Genomic DNA, 11,954 nt, shown 5'->3' on the forward strand with positions numbered 1-11,954 from the left:
TTTGTTATTGCATTTGAGCATTTTCAAGTGATTGGATTGTTTATTGACATCGGTGGGATCTGAGTGGTCTCTCATTTTTACTTTGTAGATGGCTCGATTTTAAGAGGCAGTTGGAGAAAGCGTATGGAATGTGTTGGTGTTGTTTTTATAAATTCTAACCAATATAGATTTCGAGGACGAAATCCAGTTTAAGTGGGGGAGAATTGTAACATTCAGTTTGGGGATGCTTCTTATTTTGGGATTTTGGGTCGTAATGTGGTCAAATAAAGGTCTTCGGTTTCAAAGGAATGGAGTTTAGATCTTATTGGATATTGATAATGTTGGTTAAATGATTAAAGCCCTCGAATTATGCTTTGAAGTGAAAGGGTAAAATAGGAAAGGTGATATTTTAGGTTTTTTGCATGAAATAATGATTTTAGTTAAGTATGTTTTTAGTTAAAGGCAATTATATTGAATTATGGGGCTAATCGATACCTTTGCGTGCATATAAAGATCGCAAAAAAACGGATTTGAAATGAAGAAGTTATAATTGTTTGTAGATGAAATGGATTTTGGTGGAAACCAATCGCCATATAGTGGAGGATTGTCTTCCACGTCGTGGAAATCACCATGGAGTGGAGAATTATCTTCCACACAATGGCAATCGCCACAGAGTGGAGAATTTTCTTCAACGCAGTGGAACCTGGGTAGGCCCAAGCCCATGATTTTTAGGGTTTTCAACGTATTCAAAGGTAAGGATTCGTGTTTTAGGGCATTTTCTCAGCCTCCATCTCATCTAGAATTCATTGGGAGCAACCATAACATCCTTCTTCATGATTCGAGCCTCTTCCCTCTCATCTCTCCTCTTTTGGGTGAGTTTGGTGGTGTTTTGATGAAGCTCAATGATCAAGAATGTTCTTTTGTTTGCAAGGAATGTTGTTTCAAGTTTAGATCCTATTGGATATTGATAATGTTGGTTAGGATATTCTGCGTTCTGTAACATCCCGAATTTCAAACGAAAAATTTTCATTTTTGTATATTTAAAACATAACTCTTACAACCCATTATATTACATTTATTTATAAAATAGAGTTTTTAGCGGAAGTCTTAAAACATTATCAATGCCTTCGATGCAGGTACAATTATGCGTGAGCTTTTCCTCAATCAGAATAACAACCTGAAAATTAGTTATTCAACAACTGTAAGCTGAGGCTTAGTGAGTTCCCCCCAAGATACCATATATCCCAATATATATACAATGTATACACATAATGACATGCAACATAAATTTGGTCCGCCCTTTTGGCCTTCAACGTGAAGCTGGTCCGCTCTTTGGCCTTTAGCGTAACGTTGGCCTGCCCGAATATATTGACATTCAGCACGAAGCTAGTCCACCCTCAACTCCCACATAATATATTTATCAGCACATATATAACAGACAAATAGTTCAATACAACAAGCGCAAATGATACCAACTCAGTTGGTAAGATGCATCCAGGTTTTTCCCCTTAGGGGGTTTTCTCCTAGGAGGTGGTGGATTCGAGCCTTGTTCGGACCAAAGTGGTGAAAAATAGGGGGCAGAAAGGGAGGCGATTCTGGGTTGCCCGCTTTGCAGACCCGAGTCTAACGTTCCTGTGTACGCCAACATATATTAACTCCACTGGTTCAAAAAAAATACAACAAGCAACTAACTAAGCTAGTCTAGTGGCCTAATTGCGTACTTCAGGGCAATTATATTCTAACATACAAAGGATACATATTGGAGTATACATTATAGCGAGGATAACTCACCTGGACGATTTCTAAGATGATTAACAGTTATTCGGGTAGTCCAGTTGGTGAGAAGCACACCTAACAAGTATTAACCTATAATATTATAGCTTATTATTTTGTGGCGATCTGGTAATGAAGGCTAGATCTTTCACTAATCCTAGTGAATATTGACGGTTCTATTAAATAAGGATCAGCCAGGTAGGATGGTTGGGAGGCATGACCATTTCGACATATAGCCTTTTTGAAATCCAACAACCAAGCCAACATAACCATTCTAGACATTGTGAGTTCAAGAATGATATCCAAGATATATAGGATAAGGTTTGAAAACTCAAACCTTGAGATAAACATGAAAATGGTTGCTAATAATGTTTCCAGTCAAGTCTAGATAAACCAATCAAGCCTATAATCAACAAAGTATTCACGATAATAATAGAAATAATAAAAGTATGAACAAGAACAAAGAGAATAAGAGAAAATGATTGACTAAATGATTCTTGATATGATATTTCAGAGGTGAAAATCGGTAAGGAATTACATGAAAGGATGGTCATATATATACTAACATAGGACCAATCATATTAGGAGACATTTGTAACAAAAGTTGATCACAGATCAACCACCTGGCACATCGGTGTAGTTGGCATTTGTCTCCTACATGTGTTACTGAACATAAGACAAAATACATCGGGAAAAGATAGTACAAACACCAAATCACCCAGTCTTCACATATCGGGGGATAAACTAGTTCAACTTAGATCACTTCACTCAACACCTCATCGGAAAAATAATTAGCTTGGAACTTGGACATTCATATTGCCGAGGGATAACTTGATTTGAACTAACAATCTCCCCAAAGTCATCTTGGAAATCAATGAAATTTTACATGTATATCCAAAGACGAACAAATATGTTGTTTGTAGTCAGTTTCTAACTTCAATCCACCAACTGAGCTGCTTGATTAGTTCTTGCTTGATTTGTTCAGAAGCATCAGACTTAGTAGTTTTGGCGATGATTTTTTGAAGCACATTGGTGTGAACTAAGTGATTTTGTCCAGGCCTGAAGAACTCCTTCTTTTCTAAATTCTTCTTTTTATAGATGTATCCGTGCTCTGGTTCCGAAATATGACCATCATTTAACAAATCAATCTCTTCTAACTCAGAGTTGACTGGAGCAAGGAGTTTCTCAGTCTTGAACAAGGAAGCAAACTCAACGTCAGAGTGACCAAATTCGGCAATTGAATCTTTTAATAAGTTTAAAGTAGCAATGTAAGCTCCAATGTTGTTTTCAGAATCTTGTTTGTCTTTGAGGTGAGCTGCAACCAAAAGGACATCATTTGGATTGGTGGTTGGAAAGTCAACATCTGAGATTGTAAGCTTCTTCTAGGTTTTCCGAATGATGTATTAGTTGTATAAAAGGTAATGTTGCCCGAATTTACTCAGTACTTTCATCCCACAACCACTAATTTGTGTGTTTATTTGTTTTGACCACACTTCTTTTTTAGGAAGAGCATTGGTGGCATAGAAAGTACGTAATCATTCTCTTTTCGTTCGGATGAGAATTTCCCGATCATCGGTCGAATGAAATAGAGTGACCTTAACATAAAACCTTGCATAAGGAGATCTTGTAAGATCAAGTTGTTCCGAGTCCGAGATAGGAATATCATAGCTTATACACAAAACAATGTAATGTTTGTGTAAGATTCATTCTGGATAGAGTGGTAAGATTCCAGCTAGTGGATTTGGAGAACCCTTTAGAGCTTGAAGTTAGAGGCTTTATTCAATAGCCTTGTTGATTTGGTCTTGTAGCCAACCTTCAGACTTTCTTGACAATTTCATCGGGCAGATTGGACCAAAAGAGATTTCATTGTCTATTTCCTTGATTGGGGCTCCATGGATGATTTGAATAATTTGTTGGGCAACTGGAGTAACAATCACTTTATAAATTGGTAATACCAATTCCGGTACAAGAAGATCACCGTCTTTCTTAATAGGGTACCTTGATCAATTTCCACAATCTTGGAAGCATTGCTCAGAACGCATCAACATTCAGTTTCATTTTTAGTTTATCCATATCTGATGTGTGTTAAACTAACTAGTTTTATCCTACTTTTAATTTATGAATTTGACACACAAAAGGCAGTGGACCTGTCAATTGGTAATATGAATTAGCAAGTAGGTTATAGAACTCAGGGAACAGAAATTAATCTAACTACTAGAGTTATCTAAAACAATTAGTAAAATAGAGGGGTTTTCTCTAGTTTTGCAAGACTAGAAACTTAACTAAAACTTAACTAATCAACTAACCGCTGAAAACACGTAAAAACCAACTAAATTCAATGATCAAAAATGGTTTCTGTTTAGGTTCGATTCATTTACTCCTATGGTTAATTTTTATAGTAATGTAATGGATTAATTGTTATTGGCTACCGACTAAGGTGATTAGATTCACATTCGTTATTACTAATCCTTAGAAAATAGATTAATTTAAGCAGTGATCAAGTGGTTAAACTAATAAATTCTCTAGTTTAATTATTCGGATTAAATAAGACTTGTAATTAGCTAATTAAATTGGTGATTCAACTAACCTCTTGTTGATGGTGTATCACACAAGCTCACACATTAATTTACCCATTCTCTAGTTAATCCTAGTTTCATATTCACTAATCCTAGGCATATAGCAATGTGTTCATATAAATCATATGAGATAAGCAATTAAGAGATGTTCATGCAGCTTAATTACTTAGCAATTAACAGAAAATAGTTATGGTTAATGCATATGGGTCTTTAACAAGCTTAATTTAACAAGATTCACCACATAACAATTAATCAAAATTGTAAATTAATCCATAGGAGCAAACTTGTCTACCCTAAACAGAAACTAACGAAATTAGTTCATAATTGCAGTAGATAAAAAACTAAAAACGAATTCAAACAAGCTTAACATAGTTCTATTCAAAGGAAAAGTGGAAAATTAAACCTAAGTTGCCTTAGTCTTCTTAGAATTGAGGATTAGGGTTCTTCTCACATTCTTCAGATCTCCAGCAGTCTCCTTAGTCGCTAAGTAATCTTTCTAAAAGCCAGAGAGAGAGTCAATTCGGGTTTGTTGCTTCTATTTATAGATTTCTCAAAACAGGGTCTACTCGTCGAGTAGACAACTGACTCGCGGAGTCCCCTTCAAGAATCTGTATACGGCAAGGACTTTACGTATTGCTTCGCGAATCTTCGTATGTACTCGTCGAGTAGACGTCCCTACTCGCCGAGTAGCTTTAGGATTTATCATTTTTCTTCTTTCTTCAGTTCCCGAGCTTTCGATCGTATCTCCTGCTTTCTTTTACCTCTGAGCTTCTCTTTTGAACTGAAAATACAATTTGAACACTATTAAGTACCTTTTTTCCATAATATGTAAATAATTAGCTAACAATTAATGAAAATCTATACTAAATATATAGCTAAATATGCACATATCAAAATACCCACACTTGACTTTTGCTTGCCCCCAAGCAAAACTGAATTTTAGCACACTAATAATACATAAGACAATCCCAATCAAACCCAGCCATTATGTCAAGACCGCAACGCATGCATTTGTGTCTAAAGTTTTTCCTAAGGACCCCCTCAATTCTAAATACTCACAATCTTCATAAACACTCGCCCACTTCTTTTGAACAATGCTCATTTTATGCATCCCTCCGAATCCATCCGTAGAAAACCTCCTAGCCTCAAGGTATATTTGGTTGAGCAACCCAAGCATACACAACTAGAAAATTACAAATTTTTCGATACCAATATGGAGCTATTTTTAGAATTCTTCACTTCCTTGATAACTTGATCTTTATTTCTCTGAATTCACCAACTTTTGGTTTTTGATATCTTCCACTTTTGAACTTTGATCTTTTGATCTTTACTTTAGTTGCTCCAAAATTCTTACAACTTCTCTTGTGATTCTCTTTTTTTTTTCTTTTTTTAACATGTAACTCACTTTTTTTTTCACTCAATACCTACATGCTTAAGCAGGGGCGCTCAACTTCAACCTTTATTGATTAAAGATAAAAAAAAAATTTGGATACATTTCTGGTACACGATGCTAAACTTATTGCATCCCTCAAACTAAGCGAGATTATGTTTTTGTCCCATGATTTCACTAGAATAAAAGGGGGCCACAAATGCACTATAAGATGTATAGGCTCAACTAAACATTTGAGACTTCATGCAATCATCAAACATAACACTAGCATGATTCCTAATTGCTTTTTACCAAATTTTCTAAATTAAGTCCTTGCAATTTTATGCAAAATTTCAATATTTTCAACTAAAATTTTAACTAATGTAACCAACCCCCTACCCCACACTTAATTTATATAATGTCCCCATTGCATACTGTGCATGAAAAACATAAAAGTAAAGAGAGAATTGGAACAAACTCCGCTGGGATAGTAGTCGTGAGGTTGATTTTCTTCTTTGAAAGCTCCATCTTCAATTGACTTTAAACATGGGAACAACTCATCCATGTCTTGGGTGTCAAATCTCGTGTGGTACAGCTCCAAATATGCGGGAAAATAGTCTCAAAAAATCTTCGGGAATTAACCTTTAAAGAATATAAGTAAACCCATATCATATGTGGTCAGAATCCAAAGTTTGATAGTGGAATATTGAGTGACTCGCCGATTGAATACGGCTGCTCGACGAGCAGAAAGGGCTTTTAGCAGAAAAGTCGTGGTTTCGCAAGCGGACTCGCCGAGCCCAAAATATGCACTCGGCGAGTACATCGTTGAGTGATAAATAAGTCTTCTGCTTCTGAGTCCGTTCCTGATATGGTTGGGTATGATAATTTAGTGTATTTCTTTCATTTTTCTTTCATAAGCAACACTCTTAAACCCTCTTTGATAACGGACTCGACCTTAAACTCAAAACTTGCACATTCTCTTCTAGACCTGACCCTTACTCTAGCCTTGCCATTTGAGACTCTTGCATGCATCCTAGCCTCAATCTGAAATGATAAGAGCAACCACAAGTGATAAAAACAAATTCCTACTTTATCGTCCTAAAAGCAAATAAAAATTCAAAACACACAAAACAAATAAAAATTGTCTTCAAACAGCCAAATAAAACCATAAAAATATCAATCTTCATCTTCCTCATCATTTCCTCCTGCTCCACTCCCACTAGCTTGGTTCCTCCTTGCTTGCACTCTTTTCTCCCAACTTGGCACATAGGGGAATTCGGGTCCGGGCCTTGGTGCGATATTCATTTGTTCAAATAAATAAACAAATGACTCGTTGTTATAGTTCATGCTTCTCCCAAGGTCGTCTTGGTACCTTCTTGCCTCAATGTTGTACCAATCCATAGGTAACTCTTCATCCACTAGAATGACAGGTGGGTCTTCCCGGACTTGCTCCTCCTTTGCCTTACCCTTCTCCCCGGCTCCTCCGGTACCAGCACCTCATCCGCATTAGGGATGCTAAAATGCCCCCACCAAAATCCTCCACGATTCTTGCTCTCCTAAATAAAGTGGTGCTGAAAGGAGGAGTAGGAATCATGGTCAATATCCGAGCTTCCCCTTGGTCAAAAATACCATATGTTCTTGCAAGCTTCGTAACAAACATTCCCCCGTTAATTTTTGAAGTGATCCGCTCCTTTACCACCCCCTCTGCTAAATATTTTGCCAAGTAATATGGCAGATTGCAGAAAACATCGGGAGTGATAATGCTCCACATGTAGAAAATATCAAGAGTAGGGACCTTATCGTCATCCTTTCACATGTTAATAGTACTTGCGATCAGACGATGTATCAAGCGGTGAATTGGGGAACGAATACTCCCCTCTTGAGCAGATGATGGAATGTAGACCCAGTTGGCGATTGTGTTCCACCAAGTCGATGCAACCACTCCCTCGGGCAAGTCTTTGTGACAATGTTCTAGGAATGTTTCAAAATTTTCGGATATAATTACATTTTGATCATATATCCCCATCCTCCATGCGAGCTCTGCAATGCTGCATTGACGCAGCTCCCCTCCAAGACACAAAGTAATAGTGTTTGGATTGTAATAGTCACTACCACCTCGGAAGGAGATGGTAGCAAAGAACTCCCATCACAATTCTTGATAAACAGGCTCTTGAATCTTAAAGAGTCGGCTCCAACCATCACAAACTACTGTCAACCCATCATTGTTGAAAGACTTGACCAAATAAGGGGTCAACTCTTCCTCCAACCCAGTTTGACCAATCCAAGGCCAGTCAATATCATTGGGGACATATATTTCCTTGCGCCTTAACGCTTCCAGCTTGTTTTTTGCGCGAGCAAGAGAAGGCTTGGAGGTTATTTGTGGAAAAGTTAACCACGGGAGGTACCCATAACCGCCTCCCCTTGAACTTTGTCCCCGCCTAGACATAATTCCTGCAAGACAGAATGAAGAAAACCACAAACAAAACACAAAGCAGTTAAGAACATCAAAATTTCTGAGCATCTGTGACCCGGACTCGCCGAGTCCACGAACCGACTCGGCGAGCAGGACGAATTATGCGAGTCCAATCTAGTCGGGTGAATTTAACCGTTCGATTCTATAAATTAATCCAGGGGTTTGCTTCGGAATGTTCACTAAGCATAAATATATAAGAAATTTTGTTTAAAACGACCTAATTTACTAAGAAATCGAAACCCTAATATCCAAGTTTAGTCAAAATCGGGATTTTTCAGAAATTAAGGATATAACTCTACCAAAGGTCGAAACTTTTAAAAGATTAAGAGTGAAAATGGTTACCTTTTAGTTGGATTTGTAAGGAAACGGAAGAAATCAAGATGAGATCTTGAGAGAACCTTGCTCGTCGTGTATGGGTGGCGGTTGTGTGAAATGTTTGAAGTGTTTTACAATTAGGGTAAAAACCCCTTTTACAGAATGTGAAAAAATTATTATTATTTTTTTCAGGTAAATACGTGGACTCGCCGAGTAGATGTACCGACTCGCCGAGTAGTAACACGATTCCGCGTTTAATCGGGATTTCTTAAATGGTATGCCACCAACCCCACACTTGAGCATTGCTTGCCCTCAAGCAATCATCATAAGCACATAAGAAGATTGATAAAAGCAGATCCTAAGAAAAACTAAAATAAAAATGAAAAATAAAGGAAAAAGAAAGCAAACTCTAAACTCGGGTTGCCTCCCGGAAGCGCTTCTTTTTAAGGAGTCATTAGTTGGACTCCTTCCCGCTTTAAGTTTCTGTAGTTCCTCCTAGAAGCAGCCCTTCTTCAAGGCCTTCATCTCTTGGAATTCCTTCTTCATATCTCTTCACTCTATGACCATTAACCTTGAAAGGAGTTCCGTCTCTTGATATAAGCTCAATAGCTCCACGAGAAAAAACTTGCTTCACTATAAATGGACCATCCCATCGTGTCTTTAGCTTGTCCGGGAAAAGTTTGAACCTTGAATTGAAGAGTATGACCTTTTGTCCTTCATGAAAGTCCTTATTACCCTTTAATCTTTTGTCATGCCAATTTTTTGTCTTTTCTTTGTATATCAAGGAACTAGTGTAGGCCTCATTTCTAAGCTCTTCAAGGGCATTCATTTGCATCAACCGGTTGGTTCGAAGTTCAACCAAATCAAAATTGCACATCTTTAGAGCCCAAAAAGCTTTATGCTCTATTTCTACCGGTAAATGACATTTTTTTCCATATAATAACCTATATGGTGTAGTACCAATAGGTGTCTTGAAAGCTGTTCGAAAGGCCCAAAGTGCATCATCTAATTTATCCGACCATTCCTTTCGATTTCCTCCAACCGATCTTTCTAAAATCCTTTTTAACGCCCTATTCGTCACTTCAGTTTGCCCACTAGTTTGTGGATGATAAGATGTGGAGAACCTATGATGTACCCCATATTTTTTCAACACTTTGGCTAATTGATCATTTGCAAAGTGAGTGCCCCGGTCACTAATAAGAGCTTTAGGAACTCCAAATCTTGAGAATAGCTTCTTTAGAAATCGCACCACCACCCGAGCATCATTAGTTGGTAATGCTTGTGCCTCCGCCCACTTAGACACGTAATCGACCGCCACCAAGATATATTTATTCCCTTTGGACATTGGGAAAGGTCCCATAAAGTCAATCTGTAACGCCTGTGTTTCTGGGTCAGGCATTAATGATGATGTGATAGTCTAGGTTGACCTTTGTAACCCATTTTGAAATAATAGAAGTGTATTATTTGAGTATTGTGTGTTTTGTGCTTAATTGTGTGTCTTAAATGAATTAAGAATAAAAATAAGCGTGAAAATGAAATGTTAGATAAACCCAATATTGATACACGAAAACGTAGTGGTCGTGACGAGGTTTCCGAATATATAAAGAATGCCGAAATCCGAGTTATAACGAAGAAGTTATGATCTGTCGATGTTTCGCGACAGAACCGCTACGACGCTGAATGACGTAAAATACGAATTTAAGATAGAGTGAGATTTAGCCTTAGTGATCTAAACTAAAGTCGTAGAATACGTTAAACCGCGAGCGTGCATAAAAAGAACGTCTAAATCTGACTTCGTATGAGGAAGTTATGATTTTTCGAAGTTTCGACTTAGCGGTATGCAGCCCGAATACTCGAAATAGAGATCGAGTGATATTTAGCCAAAACTTTCTAAATGAGAATTGAAGATCTCATCGATAGTAGTCCAACGATAAAAAGACAGACGAAAACGGAGTTCATATGAAGGAGTTATGAATTTCGAAATGAGTTTTCCTGTCCCGGCCTACTAAAAATAATATATTAATAATATATTAAAATTAAAGTCAAAATTAGCCGACGGAGTCTAAATGAGAGTTGTAGAGCATAATCTCACCTACGCGTCGATATAAATAACGTTGAAAACGGAGCTCGTATGTGAAAGTTATGAATTTCTGAAGTTCGGGGTGCGAACCCCGATACTGTGTCAGAGTTCACGACGTGAATACAGTGTTCACGACGTGAACTCAGTGATTTGACCTTTCAGAGCCTGTCAGACGCAACCTGTGATGACGCATGCAGTGACGACTAAGTTCACGACGTGAGAACTTAAAATTCACGACGTGAGAGCTGAAAAATGGCCCTATAAATAGAATTTAAGGGTCAGCCGATTTTGGTTGCTCCTCTCTTACTCTCTCACTTCCGATACCCTCTCTAAGCCCTATTTTAACCCCCCGAAGCCCCGGTATCATCCCGATACCCAAAGCAAGTCCCGAAGGCCCGAAGATCCCGAGAAGTGCAATTCCCGAGCCGAAGCTCTGCCAGCGAGAAGCCAATTTTTGTGAAGATCTTCCAGATCTACCGAAGAATACTACTTCTGCAAGCCGTAGTGCTGTCCGATCATCTTCTGATCAAGTGAGTGTGTAGTTACTTTCTTCTAACACATAATTTGAAGTATTTGATACGAAATACGTGTTATGTGTATATGTTTATATGTGTGAATGTATATTCACTTTCTTCTATCTCATAGATATGATTTATTCTCTATGAAATACGTGTTATGTGTATGTGTCTCATATGTTGTTTGGAATATGTATTGAATGAGAATGCTATACAAGTTTTAAACTATGTATAAAAATATATATTTTTATCTACTAATATGTTGGGTAGAACATGGGTAGATAGTTGATGTGTGATAAACAGATGAGAGGCCTCGATGTTGTTGTTGATCTAGTCATCTAGCGGAGTATGGATGACGACCACGAACTCTTTCTAGACAGTCCAGTGGAACGCTAGCAGGCTCATAACCTGTAGGTGTTGTGAACGATGTGTTCACCGGTGTACTCTATCCCCTCATGGTTGCCTTTAGGACATCTATTGTTGAGGAAACCCCTTGCAGTTATGTCCGTCCTGATGAAAAATCCTAGATTAGGTCCCTTGAGATAGATGTTGTTTTAGGGACGTAAAGTGAGGATAACGGGAATGGGTAATCGGGTTATTGTTGGTTGGTGAAATTAAATATAATTATTTATTGTGGGTTGAAAACCCTATATGCTCACCAGGCTCCCAAGCCTGACCCACTCAGTTTTGTTGTATTACAGGTAGTGGCGCGAGAGCATAAGTTGGATGACTTATCAAGATCTTTTGATATTAGACCAGTTGTTATATGTAACTGTTGTATGGTCTATCTTTTGTTGTTTATGCTTTTGGTCTGTTTATCGGAACATGACATCCCGAATATTGTTATATAATGAAAATGCATCTCGTGATGAAA

This window comes from Lactuca virosa, chromosome 8 (assembly GCF_052849685.1).
Source record: "Lactuca virosa cultivar CGN04683 chromosome 8, Lactuca_virosa_CGN04683_v6, whole genome shotgun sequence".
NCBI classification, from domain to species: domain Eukaryota; kingdom Viridiplantae; phylum Streptophyta; class Magnoliopsida; order Asterales; family Asteraceae; genus Lactuca; species Lactuca virosa.